This window comes from Bombus vancouverensis, chromosome 7 (genome assembly GCF_051014615.1).
Source record: "Bombus vancouverensis nearcticus chromosome 7, iyBomVanc1_principal, whole genome shotgun sequence".
NCBI lineage: Eukaryota > Metazoa > Arthropoda > Insecta > Hymenoptera > Apidae > Bombus > Bombus vancouverensis.
Genome location: NC_134917.1, coordinates 15,702,991 through 15,719,190, shown reverse-complemented (window position 1 = coordinate 15,719,190; position 16,200 = coordinate 15,702,991). Strand labels below are relative to the sequence as shown.

The following is a 16,200-nucleotide window of genomic DNA, read 5'->3' as shown; positions in this document are numbered from 1 at the left end:
CGAGAAGCACGAGAGAAGAAGCAGCGGGAAGAAAGAGGCGAACAGTGGAGAGTCGGCGAACGAAGAAGACGGAGCACACGCGTACGTACACGCGTGCAGCAACCGTGTCGACGAAGACGAAGAGGAACGAAGGAAGAGGGGAAGAAGGATGATAGGGGAAAACGTAGGGAACGATGGAAAGGGAAGGGCAGGAATGAAAAGCGAAGAAAAAAATGAAACGTTCCGTAGATCGCGCGCCATGGGACGACGACTGGTCTCCCTTCTTCTCTTTTCTCTTTCCTTCTTACCTTCGCGTTTGTCTCTCCCTCGGACTCTCGCTTGTTCCTCTACTTCGTTGCTCCTCCTTCACATCCACGACTTCATCCTGTGCAGTGCGTGACGTAAACGCGCCAATGTCGCGGAACCGCGAACCGCAGATTTCTTGCGATCGCGTTCTCACCTGTGGCGCGATAACCTTGTTCCGAAGTCTCGATGCAGATGATCATGAATTTCAACTTCTCTCGCTGGAAAACGTGTAAAATAGAAATTTCACGCGTTATTAGGTACAATCTTTTATCGCAGTCCTTTCCAACAGTCCCAGGCGACGCTCTGAAATTCGACAAAAAAAGTCCTGTTTCATAAATAGACCTGTCGTCTCGGAAGTTAAAGCTCAGCCAGGAATTCATTATTTACTCGCGTGGGACACGTGAGAAGCTCGGGTATCAAAAAGAGAAGATCGAAGGCGACGAGGGACAAAGAAGGAAGGAATCTCGCGGAAAGAGGAAGGAAGACAGGGTGGGAGAACTTCCTGCCCTCGTGGCAGGAAGAACGGCTGAAGGCAGAGAGACAGGGGAGGGAAGTACGGTACAGAGTCGGAGACGATGCGAGGACGAGGGAGACAGGAACGCAGTTTCATCTCTGCCAAGTTTTCGTGGCGGATAATGGCGAGAATACAATGCACCGACGCGAATTCCAGAAGTTGCGCCGAATGCGGGACGCCTTTTGATTATCTCAACTGTACCTGGCCTCGGAGTTTGTATCGAAGAAGACGACGCACACAGCGTGGAGAAGAGCAACCGGCGAGAGCGGTAGGATGGACCGGCGTCGGGCGAAAAGAGGACGAGAGACGACGGATGGCGAGGCGAACGCAGGAAAAGGGGGAAGGAACGCGGTAAGGGAAGAACGGGGAACGGGGAACGGGGAACGACGACGAGTGCCAACCGTGTGCACGATGGTCCGATCAAGTAGTATACGGGGCCAGGCTCATTATAACCTTTATGGCTGGTCATTTGGCCAGGCCTCGAGTCTTAACACGAATGCCGACATGCAAAGGACGCATCATTGTCCGTTACGCGAACCCAACGCCGAATGGGTCTATCTGCGCGCCGTTCTGTTATTATGGATCGTGCTCGATACAAAAAACGATCTGACCTGTGAGCAAACAATGTTGCAGTCAGTTCTGTCGATGTTATAGATGATGATTGTGCTGGATTTAGGTTCATTTTCGGACCTCCGGACCGCAAACTTTCGCTAACTTATTGGATTCAAACAAAAGGTGATGATGTAGGCGATCGAATTGATATACGTAAATATTATACAGGTCCAAGGTCTTTGAAATAAATATAATAACCGTGTTAAGGCTTTTAAGCGGGGGTGCATATATAGCGAGGGCGTAGATATGAAAATAAATATTCTACCTTTGTCACGAGCGAAGATATTTATAATTTTACCGTTAAAGAATATCGTACCTTGGAAGCATCGAAAGAAGCTAGTACCATTCTTCGACGTACATCTATTCGTACGTTTCATCGATTTCTGTGCCCACTCTAACCACGCACGTTCAATCTGTTTCATCATCAACGCGTGTTACAACGCGAATACAGTAGCTCGCAGGCGGATTCAAAGCGTACCTTCGCTAGCGAATGTTTCCCAACGAAACGAACAAGACCAGTAGGTACATACGTAGCTCGGACGCGAGTTTAATAATGGCTCGGTATGATAATTGAGGCATAAAAGATCGAGTAATCTCCCGGCACGATTCGCCGAGGAATGAAACGAACGGGGGATACACGTAGCCTGTGTGCACGATTCGTACGGACGTTACCCATTTTCCTTTTCCTCTTTTACCTCGTTCCTTCTCTCTCTTTCGGTGGTTCTCTCCCCCGCAGCGTGTTGCCAGGGTTGCCGCGTATCGCCAACGAAAGCATACCAACCTCGGCTGCCACGAGTTGTGTGCAGGAGTCAATTTACGGGCAGAAAATAAGCACGTGAAATTGTTTCGTCTAAGGTAGCGGTTCGTTTAGCCTTGAGTTCCATGGCGGTGGCAAAGGGGAACAGGACACGGGTCGTTTCGTTCCGCGCCCTGGGCCACTACCTATCATGCGAATCCAATGGAATACTTCCGTGGATAAACGCGAACACGTGGCTCTACGCCCTCCAGCCTGGGATTATTAAATTAGACCGTTAGGTGGCCCCGTGTCCCGCGCTCCCGTGATTACGGACTGCCTCGAACAGAGAGCAACTCTACTCGTGCCCTCAGCGTAACGAGAAATTGCATTTTTGTTTTTAGCGTTCAGCCATTCGCTGTCTAATACGGTGACGGGAGATTACAGTGGTCGAACGAATACGTTTCGAATCAGTGGTGAAATCACGAATACCTTAAAACGAGTCGCGAGCTATTTCGATTTAACGATCGACCATTCGACGTTTCCATATTTCTTTGGAAATAACCTATCGATAAAACGTTCGGCTAATCTAACTTCGAAAACGGTGGGTCTGCTACTTCTTCACGAGGATACGGTGGAAAGAAAAGCCCGTTATCGCTCCGCCGTTTCATTATCATTTATCATCGGCATAGGAGCAATCGTTTTATCAATCGGTTGCGTAATAGCATCGGGGAAAGGTCCAGTAACGTGGAGGTTCGCGCACGCACCTGGCAATCGATCATTCCGACTACGATTGGCCAGTGTTCGCGAGAAAAGTTGACGTATCGGGAAAGGTGGTTGTGGCGGTGGTGGGCAACGGACGACCGATATATTGTATTGGATGGGTGAATCGTTCCACGATGAGTGTATTCGCAAGATCGGAGTACACGACGTCGTATCGAGGTCCTGTGGAGAAACGCGCGTGCATTAAAGCCGATGGAAAACGATATCGTTGTGGCAAACGATATAGCGTTGCAGGCGCACGCGCAGCGACTTCATTGATTCGCTAACGGGGGGTGGCAGGGGATTGCTTGCATGTGCGAACGTTTGTGCGAGGATCCGCGCACCTGTGCGCCTTCCGATTCTGTTTACGCGTTCCTATCTACAGTGTTTCGTGGGGTTAGTCGAAAGAGAGCGAGAGACCGAAAGGAAAAGAAAGAGGGCTAGGAAGCAGGATGAAAGAAAGAGGGACGGATAGATGAATACAATAACCGAAGATCCTTTCATTAATGCGACGAGAAAGGCGACAGAGGCAAAGGGTGTAGGTAAACGACGGGGTAATCGATCGGCGTGGAGGGGCTGGCACCCTTCATCACGATATTTTCTTTCCATTTTTCTCGTCAAGCTTACCCCCTCCCCCCTCCCATCCTCGGTACTCCTCTTTCTCGCCGACGTCTAAATCTGGAAGCACTGGAGGCCTTGTTATTGGAAGAAACGTGGCCACGAGATTCCACCGAACGATAAATTGTTTGCTCGTTTCGTGGAACACGAACGAGTAGTCCGTTCGTTGGCTGATCGTTTGATGCTGTTTGTACGTTTCTCTCTTTGTTAATAAACGATATTATGCTGGTGAAGAGTGGCAGGGAGGAGAAAGCTTCTCTATATTTAACGGAACGTCCGTTCTCGTTCGAAAGAATCGTCGGGTAAAGCGTTTTTCATGGCGGACGAATCGGCACGAAAACATCGCCAATTAGTCTCCGATATTTTCAAGATCCTCGTCGGGGAAAGCGTAGTACATTCAACGATCGATCTATAAATGTAACCGAAGGAAACGCTCGACCTGGAATATTAAGACCGAAGGGCGAAACGCTGATTAATCGAAACCAGACAGATACGAGATTTCATCGTTTCTTTGAGTCGAACGTTCTCCTTATTCTCGATGACGATGCTTTCCTGCGCGCGTTCGCTACCCATTCTCTCGCTCGCGTATTTAGCGAGGAGACGCGAGGCGAGGTTCACCACGCTTTTGATCTTTTCCTCCGCTTTCTCCTTCTTACCGTTCGAAAGTGACGTCCATGCGGGACGAGCTACGTCGGAACACGTGGAAGGACAAGGCTATTGACAATCCTTAGACGGTACTTAGCAGCACTTTTTCCTCCTTCGTGCTGCTGGAGACTCGCGCAGCTACCTCTCTCTCTCTCTTTTTCTCTGGACTATTCGTCGGATTCAGAGAATTAAATATCCCTCGTTCGCGGAGTCAGAAGAACCGCGTACCTTCAACGATACATCGTTCCTTTGTAGAACGAATTCCTCTGAATGATTTTAAAAGCACGACGACGTCTTCTTCTTTCATCTTTCATCCTTTTTCTACTATTTTTTTTTTTTTTTTTTTTTTTTTCGTCACCTTCGGTACCTTCTCGTACCTTCGTAAATCGCGCGACAGCGAAGAAGGAATCTTGGAATCGTAGAACGGAGTACTTTTACGGAAATTCCCAATTGAAAGTTAATGTCGAGGCTATGCGGATGTTCCGATAACGGCGGTTATTATTTCTTATTCTCCCCGCGATCCACTCGCTTTATAGAGCCATACCAGAGATTGAAGTCTCGATACGCGATTAGCAAACCCTTGCGCAAGGGTTCTCGGTCTCCAGAACAACCGATCAATCGAATCTCTCGAGACTGCCGCCCCTTATTACGACCCGATTCACCGGCATATTCTTCTCGACAGTATTGCCAATGACACTGTCGAGGGGCGGAACACAGGCAAAAATTTCCTCGTCGCGATTCGACGCAACGACTCGTCTATTTTTTCCCCCTTTCTATCTTCTTCCACTTCTCTTTTTTCTTTTTTTTTTTTTTTTATTCGCGTTTACCGTTTGCAGGATTCCGAGAGGGTGCAAGAACCATAGGGGGTTGCGAATGCCGCGATCAACGCATCCCCTGGTACAACGGTATTCGACCTCTAGGATAGAGCTGATCAACCGAATCTCCAGAGAATATTGACTGCCTCGTATTCACAAAAGGGATACCCCTACACATCTGTTTCCTTTACCCCCCGTGCACACGTGAAACCGTTCACGGTGTGTTCCTTACATGGTCGCCGTTTCCTTCCATATCTCGATTTCTATCTGCGCGTATAGCGGTGCTCATCGTTTGAATTGACCGTTTCAAAAAGCCAGTGAGTCCATTTCTCGCGAAATCGCGTTGCCACCGAAGGAGATTCCCGTCTCGAAGAGGCCATCGAAGCGCTGACGTCGTGTTCCATCGTTCTCCAGCTATTCAGACTCTCCTATCGTGCCTTTCTATTCTCTGAATAGACGCTGGAATTTTAGACTCTGACACTTTACTCGATCAGCTTCTTCCGGTTCGTGATGAATTTGGTGAATTAAATATACGTGATTGATGAAGATATTTCGGTTGTGGACTGTGGCAATACGAAATGTATAGAATGTAATATTTAGAAGTATGTCGAATACAACATTTCATGGCTGAGACAAATCTCTATTCAAGACCCATTTTTCTCACCTATGTTCATACGAATTTGAAAATAAAACATAGGAAATAGCGAAAGCATAGCTAATAGTTGTGGTTGCAATATTCTCATATCGTCGGGTTAAAGTGTGACTGACTTATTTCTGTGCTGTGACATATTAAGAACGTGTTTCTGGCCTTGGGACCGAAAGACAGAATTGTTAGATTCTACTAAAAATTGTAATTGAAATCCACCAACAACACTTTCTAATAAACACGTGCTGCTTATATTCGAATATAATTTATGCGCGTATCGATCTAGGAATAGCGGTCAAAGCAATTATAACGAACGAAGATGGAACCGTAATAATCTTCGTTGGTATCGCGACAGAGAAGACGGCAGTGTTAATTTGGAATACGAGATAATTCGTTGAAACCGCATTTTCACTTTCATTCCCGAAGTCTCGCTGAAATCGCCCGTTTTATTTATCGCTGTGCGCTACGTAACGCCTGGTTTCCGACGTTTTTGATAACGCTGCGTTTGCGTATTCAGTTTCATCCGATAATCTTAGATCGAGGCTGATGGGACGTCGACCGTCTTCTTCTCTTCTCTCTGTATGAAAAATACACAAAAATGTACCGTGACGGTTGTGGTGCCAAGTTATTACGCAGAATACCCGTCGTGGATGTACATTAGCGAATGGAACGAGTGTTTCCTCCCCAAAGAACTTCTATTATCAATAGTCTGCTGTATCGTCCCTAGAAACATGACGACAAAAGGTGCGAAAATGTCGCATGATTCGTTTGTATCTTCAGTTCGTGTTTTACCATGACTTATCACTGTTAAGAAAAAGTCAGTTTGTTTTATCGTCTCCTATTTAGTATCTATATTTTTACTTATTTGAATGGTATCATGTTTGAGACTAGGAACTACACCACAAAGTGCTTTGACGGCACGCTAGAGATCGTAAAACAAACCAACCGTGGAATTCGTGGCGCATTCTACATACAAGAAAACTACAGTTTCTATGTTAATGAAGTTCACGGAAGACGATACCGTGGTCGGCGAAAAATACTCGGTTGGACGGTGCTTCGAATTAATTGGAACAAATACAAATTCAGAAGCTAGTATTTGCATTCGACCACGACCACGACAAGGATGAAACGACACGAGACACGAAATTCTACAGTACATTTGAATTAGGCAGGAAAAAAGATAAAGGGATGAGACGTAATAGCTACTGAACGTGCGATTAATCGACATTCTCAATTTAAACAATCTAAAATTTTGAGGATATACTTGAATTTGAAGAAGCGTAGATCAGAACTAGAGAATGAAAGATGATCGATACTTCTGGATCAATTTTTAGAAAGACGTGTATAATTTTTGACCAACGGTACAATCAGGACGGTTATTGCTGTTGTTCCCATAAAGAATCTTTCTAACTATAGAATTTTGTTCCATTGTATTCATAAAAATAGGAATTTACATAAATATTTACAGTCTGATAATAATGATAGCAATCAAATTCTTGCTTAACCTTCATAGTAAAAATGAAACAAATTATAATAAGTGTATCGTTCGAATTACGAGCGGTGCTGTATATGAACTGTACGCAACTGGCAAGCTACAATATACCAAAATATATACGGTGATTCATTAACATTTAAAAGTTGGTCACGTTTTAGCCCAACGGATAGTAAACCTTGGTTTCCACACGGAGTAAAAATATAACAATAATACCCTGGTCCCTCCCACATGCCGGTATCACAATTTAAATAAGAACGTTCGGGACGTAAATCTCCTTTCGAACGAGATAGCAAGAGGATAGTTGGTTGAAAGTAGAAACCGCAGATACATGGGGTGGAATTACACAAAAGTAGCAATAGAGGGAAACCTTTTATCGCGAGTACCCGGGAGAGTAGTCCAGAAGGATACTTTTCCATTCGCTTTCCCCCTTTTGCATGTATTCCCTCGATCCTGGACGGGCCGAAGGAATCTTGTTGAGGAAGGACTTCATGAGATCGACCACGGTAGATTTATTTGTGCTGCTCTGTGCTCTTCCTTCGAGTCGTACACGAACGTGATCGCGAGCGCGTAACCTTTTACCGTCTCTCTATTGCTATTTTCCGCTATTCGCATAAAGCAAAGGGTCGATACATGGTACAGGAATTGGGAAGAGATCGACATCCATCACTCGGTTAACCGAGGTAAGAGAAAGCTCGTCTGGATGAGCTATCGATGGAGCACGAGCCTCCACTTAGGAAAATACAATTGGATGGTTGAAATAAATTTTCGCGGCCTTTCTCGTCCACGCTATATTCTTGCCTGTTTTCCGACCCGCCTCTTCTCGCGGCATTTGTTTCCCCGGCTCGAGACCGATGATAGCGGTATATTACCCGAGTTCCAACCGAGTTTGCCGCCTCCGATCCCGCCAGACAGATGGACGCACCCGATAAAGCGAGCTGCGAGAATCGCTGAAAACTGTCAAATATTCGAAACTGATATCGCCGCTGCAATTTTTGCGAACGAACGTTTTAATCCAATAGACTGGAATAAAATCCATCATTTCCAAAGCTACTTTAAAGCAGTATAGCGTTTATAACGCGAACAAGATGAACTTTATTTGACAGAAATAAAACGAAACAGAACGAACTTTATTTAGAAGAATTTGCTGGAATACCGAATTAGAACCAAAGAAGAAGTCATCTTCTTGAAAGCGTTCGAAACGAGCAAAGAGGTTACACGTATAGAGAATACAGCGTATATATTCACGTTGCAGTATGCTGAAATTTCGTGTACCGATGGTGACATATTTCCGTGGCCCGTAGCAAAAACCGCGTTGGAATTGCGCTTGCCAAGTAATTTCTAGTCGCGTCCCAGATTTCAGCTGTCTCGTTTAACCACGTTGCATCGATAACCGCACGAACATACACAGTGGAAGATAGGCGCGTGTAGCACGCGAGAGAGAGAGAGAGAGAGAGAGAGAGAGAGAGAGACGAAGGACCGAAGTATCTTAAACGGAATCGTCGATTTATCAAGTTTCGAAGATAGTTCGGCGTGCAAACAAAGAAAACTTGCCGGGGCGAAACGTTTACACGGCCGGATAGCTGAGGGAGATGATTTTGCATACAAATTACTGTCACGTTATTACGAAGGCAATAATATAGTGGAGGGTAGCCGCGCATCCAAAGTGTATTATCGCGTACACCATTTTGGTGGAAGTAAATTGAATCTCATCGGCCGTGCCACCCCCGCAACCGACAACGTCCGACGCCGGTTCGGATCCTTTAGACAAAGAAGGACGGTAGTTCTGACAATTTGCATATTTACAGCCGGCCGGAATAAAGAGAAGACCGACTACGGTATTTTATTTGCTAGATACCGGCGTTACGACTGCTGGCCTCCTCGTGCTTAAGTGTGCTCCACGATGACTTCCGGGACGTTTAATTCGAGTGCACCATTCTGTCGGAATTAAATCCCGGTATAATCTTCTTTTTAACGTAATAGAAACTTTAACCTCCGTGTGCCATCTACCTTTTGCGTCTTTTCGACCAAACTTTTTTCCTTTCCTTTTGCGATAACCCTACACGCAATTTACAAGACTCTTTCATTCACGATTCGTCGACTTCTCTATCCGTAGCTACAGTCACACCACAACGAAACACCCGACAGAGCGGATCAAACGTATCGCACAAACCAGACAATAACAAACTGCATCGTTCCCAACGCGAAACGCCAGAAACGCTGGAGGGAGGCAGAGGGTGATTCGCGTAATCTCGGCGACTCAGAATCTTAATCACGAAAGCGTCAGCTCCGAAATCCCGTGGCGCGGTCGAATTTCGAGCCCTCCGATTGTTAAACGGCCAATAAAGTCGCGCCATCTCTTCCAGGCTGACAGCGGCCAACAATGGGACGATCCCGTGGCCGGTCCCGCTCCGCTCAAATAAATGTATTTGATTTCGGTTTTCAAAGGACCAACGAAACGCGCGTGCACGCACACGGTTAGCAGTGTGAAACGCACGCATGCGTGCGCGTATCTACACCCTCGAAACGTAAACGGAGCCACGTGTCTAGTTTAAACAGAGCCGCGAAGGGTTCCCCATGGCCGGAACTGGGCTCACCGTCACCACCGCCATCGTCCACGAGAGCACCGCGTTCGGATTCAAACTCGATGATCCCGAGCCGAGAGTGCGCTGAACCGTAAGGTATTGTAGTTGGGGCTTGGCCACCCCTCGTTGCTGTTCCTAAAGCCCACACAACCACCGGCATCGGTACAATTACTACCACCGTAACAGTCATCGAGCGTGTATTGCCTTCTGCCCTTCGTACTCCGACACTATCCGTCTCTGTTCCACCGCCTCTGTCCGCAGAGACCGGCAGCTTCAGATTATTTCGCACAGTTTTCGAACAGCCTATTAAAAGCCGACTCGTTGGGGAGATAAACGTTGATTCGGTAGTCGACTTTCTCTATCCTTCGCTGTTTCTATTTCTCTGTCTTGTAATCTCTGCTTCCCTCGTTCCAAGGGTGTCCTTCGTTTTGTTCTTCAAAGGGCTTCCACTTCAACCTGGACCGCCTGCGGAGCTTTGTTCTCGCTTCCTACGCGTACATGGTTCATCAAGGTGCGCGACAATAAGACTCGACGATCAATGTGGCCCAACGAGGGAACTTTGTTTATATAGATCGTTCGTAGACAGTGTACGTGAAGATCATACGCGAATGATACGACAAGTCATTCATGTCGACGTTTCGATTTTTATGTCATTTAGCGGCTAAAAGAGGTATTTTGAGATGAAATGCTTAAAAAAGGCAATAATGGCAAAATAAAACACGGATATTGTTTTGACGTAGAATTAGTTGACAACGTATCGAATTTCGGAATTGCTGTTCTATAAAAGACAGGAAATGGACTTACCGTGTTTTTCATCTGTGAGCTTTATACGATATTCGATGTTCCATGTCGATCTTTGGATTTTTTAATTTGCCAGAATGCTCGTAAGATTACATCTGATATACCTATATATGCATATGGTTCTGTGTTATATTTGTGCATCAGAAAGAGGGGCAGATAGAAATGGAAAAAGCGAACCAGCGAGTTTGTTAAAGTAAAGAGCGGAACGCGCGTGGCGGACGAATTTTCGTTGATTTTCGAGCGAGTTATTAAAAGCAGACTCGTTAGGGATGCGAACGCCGCTTCGATTTCCGATTAGTTCCCCTTTGCATTCTTCGTTTCCCACTCCCTGCTTCTTTTTTTCACCGCCATGTATCCGTTTCTTTCCCTTTCTCTCTTTTGCTACGGATCTGGTTCACCGGCTTCCTTTCCGACACGGATACCCCGCAGCGATTCGTTCTGTGTTTCGCGTATCGGCCCCGAAAGGATACACAACAATAAAAATCCAGGAACGTTGCGGCAAAGTGATGCGTCAAACCGTCGCGTCACTCTATCGGAAACGTAGCGAATTCTCGTGTGGACGAACGCTACTGTGCAATTTCTTGCCCCAGTTGGCAAGTGTCACTTTGAATATTTTTAATCGGCTTGACCGTCGCGCTGCTTCAGCAAAGTATAATAGATTTCCGAAAAAAGAAAGATCGGATATAAAGCAGAGTTACGAAATATTCATCTCGTTTATAATCGAGCATGATGTCATCGTCCACGAGAATATTATTTTATTTCGAGAAGAGAGAAATTCTATTCTTTATTTTACTATGGTATAATTTTAGGTATTATAAACGGTAAGAATTATCTATCATCGCGAAGGTAATACACAAAAGCATCGCTAATGGGTGTAATCAACCGACTAATAAATAAACTATTTATTTCATACAATAAATAATTTTCCAAATAATTTTCGAGCTATCGGCCCGACCAATATTCCACTTGGTTTGATTGATAAATTAAAGTTGAAGGTATCGGAATGGGCAATACTGACAGCAACGAACCACCACGGACTTTCCTTTCCCTTTCTCAGTCTTCTCCTCTGCCGAGATTTCATTCAGTGGCTTCCTTTTTGAGCCAGACACCCCGCGGCGCTCTGTTTCATGTTTCCCGTATCGGTCAGACCGAGCGGTTGTCCAGATACATAACAATGAAAAGCTGGTACGTAGGATGCGTCGAATTGTCGCCGTACCGGAAATGTAACGTGGTTCTCCGTTCGCCGGTCCTGGGGTGTGTTTATCTTGCCACGTGACTTCCTCTCTGGCCACGGCCGTGACATGGTTTTTCTATAGCCGTGGCTCGCCGCGTCCTGGCAGGTGACTGTCTCGTCCCACCTTTCAGAAACATGTCAACGATTTCGGCGGAGGATATTACCACCCCTATCTGCGTTTTTCCATTAACATTTCATCGAGACAGTTTTACCGTGAAAGTGACACCAGTGGAAATTATAAACGAAAATCACGGGAGGAAAATACGATAAGTAGATTTTTGCTGACTTTTTCAATTTTAATGGACGATGTATACTGGATTTTAAAACTACTTCCTTGTAAAACATAGATACGGTGGCTTATTATCTTCTCCACCTATAGTCTTCTATTATAAATATAATTAAATATCAAAATGTTCAACATTCGGGATTCTATAGGATTATTTCAATTTTTGTATTCCTCGGATTTCAACAGAGGAAACGTTCATTAATTAGAGGATAAATTAGAGGATTAATATTTTACCATGGAAACTATACAATATTGATGATGCAATATTAATTTCGAATAAATTAATCTGCGCGTGAAATCGATCTCGGTATTCGCAATAGAATCTTGTATCGTCGTAAAATGTAAATGAAATTCACTTTCCGCGGAACATTTCATTGGGAATGTTACTAAGCGTAATTGGCCATCGCGTTTACCTCGCTGATTTACCTATCCCCGTCTCGGTACGTTCTCCCGTCTATATCCCGTTGGTTGGGTCGCATTCCGCGTGATGGAACGGGCAGAAATCAGAAACTGGGAAAGGGAGAACCTCTAAATATCGTATATATAATCTGCAGATACATCTATACAGGGTCGTATTATAGATCGAGTAGGCACAGCATCGTCGGGCCATTATCATATAGCGGAGTTGGCAACCCTCCCACGTTGCTCGGCTGAATTGCAAGGTTGCCCTTCCAGCCAGCGTGGCGAGATACGACTTTCACTCCCACGTCCGCCGGTAGTAACGCACAAAAAGATGTTCTGAATAGAAACTTCGCGGCATTAGGGGACAATTGGGCTCTGTCGTCACGTTATTATTCCTGCCGCTGCTGCCACGAAGAGGAAGAGAGAGGGGGGAGAGAGAGAGAGAGAGAGAACGAAAGAGAAAGAAAAGAGACGAGAGGAGGGAGAGCAGGCAGCAGCAGCAGCAGCAGCACTCCAGAAATTGCTAAAATTTATGGACTCTATCGTGGAACATGGAGAAAAGGGATAGAGCAAGCGAGAGAAGGGGGATGGTAAAAGAGAGATTCGTCGGGATCACCAAAGAAAGTTTTCTCTTTTCGCGCGACGCTTACGACCCTCCTCTTTCGACGAATCGTTCCCTCTTTTGCACGACTTTCTCGTAAGACGAACGGTCCACGCTAAGAAACCGACGTTTCTCGTGAAAAGATCGTCCTCTCTCCCGCCGGTTTCTACCTTCTCTTCCGCTTCGTTCGATGCTCCTCGAGTGCTATACCGGTAATGGGATAGTGATCGAAAGTTATATAGATAATTTATCGGCGATTCGTTTTTCCTCTGGATTATACCCGATCACGATGGTTTGCTTGGGAAACACCGAGCGTATACTTCACTCGCCTCGACGAAGTGGCCTGTTTAATAGAAATTGTTTAAAACTTCCCTGGGAATTTTATCCCAAGTTTAGATATTGTCTTATTTATCAAAGTTTATTTTCCGTCTATATTAAATACACAACTCACTTCCGCTTATTATTAAACGCGGATTTTCAGTAATGAGGGGTAAACTTACAAGCGTTTAATCTACGCACCCTATATTACACGACTATTCGTGTTACACTTTGTTCGATAAAAAGAAACACGTTCTTGAGGATGAATCGCGAGGAATACGATGGATACTGACTTGAACGTGCGATCAGGAGGATCATGGTAAACCATGAAACGATGAATCCACCGAGTAACATGTACATGCTTACGTCGTACAGAGAGACGTATAGAGATGGGTAGACGAGGCAAGGTAAGTGATAAATATGTTTGACTAACCCAATGAGGTTGCCGGAGTTGGCGCACAAAAGCTGTTGAAATACGCGTAGCGTAAATAGCGAAAGGAGGACAGAAAGTTGGAAAGCTCGAGACTCTCCGGTTCGTTCTAGAGTTTTAAGTTTTAATACTGAACAAATACAAGTATACACCTGATATCGAAAGATGGAGCGTTGATTCCTCGAGGGTTTTTCGTTCAAGACTCGAAACCGTTGACTTAGCATCGAAACTTCTTATACTGGTCTTGTTACAGGCAACCTGTGCATTATTGTTACTCGCCTTGCTCGACAAGTTTTTCTCTTTCTTCGCAATAGTTAGCTAAAGTAGCCTGTAACGAAGCTCGATATTCCTTTTAGAAATGAAAATACGATTCGTCTACTTTCGATAGAAACGTTGGAAGAACAGGTGCGTCCTTTAGTGCGCGATAGATGCGAGAAGAACGTTGTTGAAAGGTTCGCTGTAAAATCGACTGCAGCGGTGTTTAACGAATTTTTAACGAGACTCGCAGCATAAAACGGAAACTTAGGGTCGAAATCTTTTCCGCGATAGAGGGGCAGAAATCAAGCGGCTCGAAGGGCGTTTAAGTAATGTAAAACGCTTTTGATAAAACTTCTTAAGGATCCGCCATCCCTCTACATCCCGTGGTCCGCCAACATAAATTTCGTTGTACTACACAAATATTTCACGTGGCGCTCCCCATTTAAAGTTAGTTCGAGAAACTGCTTAGCATCTACTTATTCACTAGATTTTTCAACATGAACATCGGGGCTGCAAGTTATCCAGCCGGTCCGCGCTTCCAGACAGACGTATAGATCGCGAGCCATAAATATCAGAGGAAAGCCTCGTCTTTAATGCGATGCCCATTTCCCGAACTCATAACCGTTGATCTTCCACAAGAAAATTCACCAGAGAACGCGACAAAGTATTATTTGGTTTCGTGTCGGATTTCGTTTTGGATCGAACGTACCATATTTTTAACGTCCCATATTTTTAAAAGATTTTGAGAATACCTTTGCTGGCGATCGGTAAAGCGCTTAATAAAAAGTGATCGATGAAATGTTCATACAGCTACTGACGTTCGTTTAGCGCTTGATTAGACTTCGACATCCGATCGTAGACGTTCGTAAAAGTTTTCGCAATTAGCTCGCAAAACGAGAAATAAATTTTTCGTCGCGCGTTAATATCGACCTGCTGTTAATTTGAAGAATTTGGTAAAATTTAGATGGTCTCGATAAAAAACTTAAACGTGAAATTAATTATCGAGTTCTAATGCTGCTAAAAAACGAGGCAAAAGCATAAAGACGCTACTTAAGAAATCGAAGGGACGATCGTAGTGTTGGTTAGGTAAAATGGAATAACGGATGATGAGGGAATCAAAGGGGCCGAGAAGAAAACCCAGAATCGCGTCGCCTCATCAAAATTACATGGGGGTTCACGTGCAAGATGCACAGGGTGTATTCAACAAACGCCGGTAGACAAAGGCACGGCGTTCCAAACTATACAACATACATTTTGACAAGTTCCAGTTTCGCTTTGCAAGCAGCCGGAAATTGAACGTACGTACACACGTTCCTCAGGAATCTCGTTTAATGAAATGTCAATATCCATGACCGAGGCTTTGGTCTTGCCGACCGGCTGTATCTCTTGTACCACCGGTGAACCGAATTCCACGATGATAGTTTTACCGTGCTTTCAAGACAAACCGAGACGACAGAACGGATTTACACGGTAAGACAGACACGCGCCCCATCATTCCAAACTGCCCTGGTCGTCGCGTCGTTACGACAATATTTTACGAACCATCCGGTTTCTCCTCCTTCCGGATTAAATATTTCAGATTCCAAATGTAGAACAAGGCATTTTACCTAGCACCATTTTCCCCCATTTTCACTCCCTCGATTCGTGGTAATTCTCTGGCAAAATTGCTCGAGCAACAGGGATGGTGTAGAGGGTGGATTAGAATCCTAATAAAGAGTCGACCGTTGAATTCTAAAATAATCTTTCGCTGCCCGAAGCGTGGCTCGGTTTGCCCGCCAACGAATTGCACAACCGAGCCGAAAGTAACGATAATTGGCTAATTGGCGGTGATATTACCGCGGAGACACTCGCAGAGGTCGACGTCTGATCGTTGGGCGTGCCAAATTTTCCCCGCTGCAATTTTCATTAGTTGCCCCCTTCTGTCGTTTTTCCGTGTTCTTTGTTTCCTGTGGTGACGCTAGATAGACTACTGAAAGAAAAAGATTACCCACCAAATTTGTCTGCTTTTTCTTCATCCTCTTCGGAAGCAGAAGTTTACGCCGATAATGATTCCGTAGCGCGAATCCGTAGCGAGGGGAAGGAGACGGAAATTGCCGCGCATTGACAAATAACGTCAATCGTTTGCCCTCGCCCGTTGGTCGTGGATTATAGGCAATCTCTGAC

The 16,200-nt window shown here is 45.2% G+C and overlaps 1 long non-coding RNA gene across 1 annotated transcript in view; it reads right to left on the bottom strand.

The window, feature by feature from the left end:
• Positions 1-543, bottom strand: part of LOC143302907 (uncharacterized) — a 55,066-nt gene extending 54,523 nt beyond the window's left edge. The window contains exon 1 of the long non-coding RNA XR_013058771.1: positions 288-543. This is a non-coding gene — a long non-coding RNA (uncharacterized LOC143302907). The remainder of the gene's footprint in view (positions 1-287) is intronic.
• Positions 544-16,200: the final 15,657 nt, after the last annotated feature.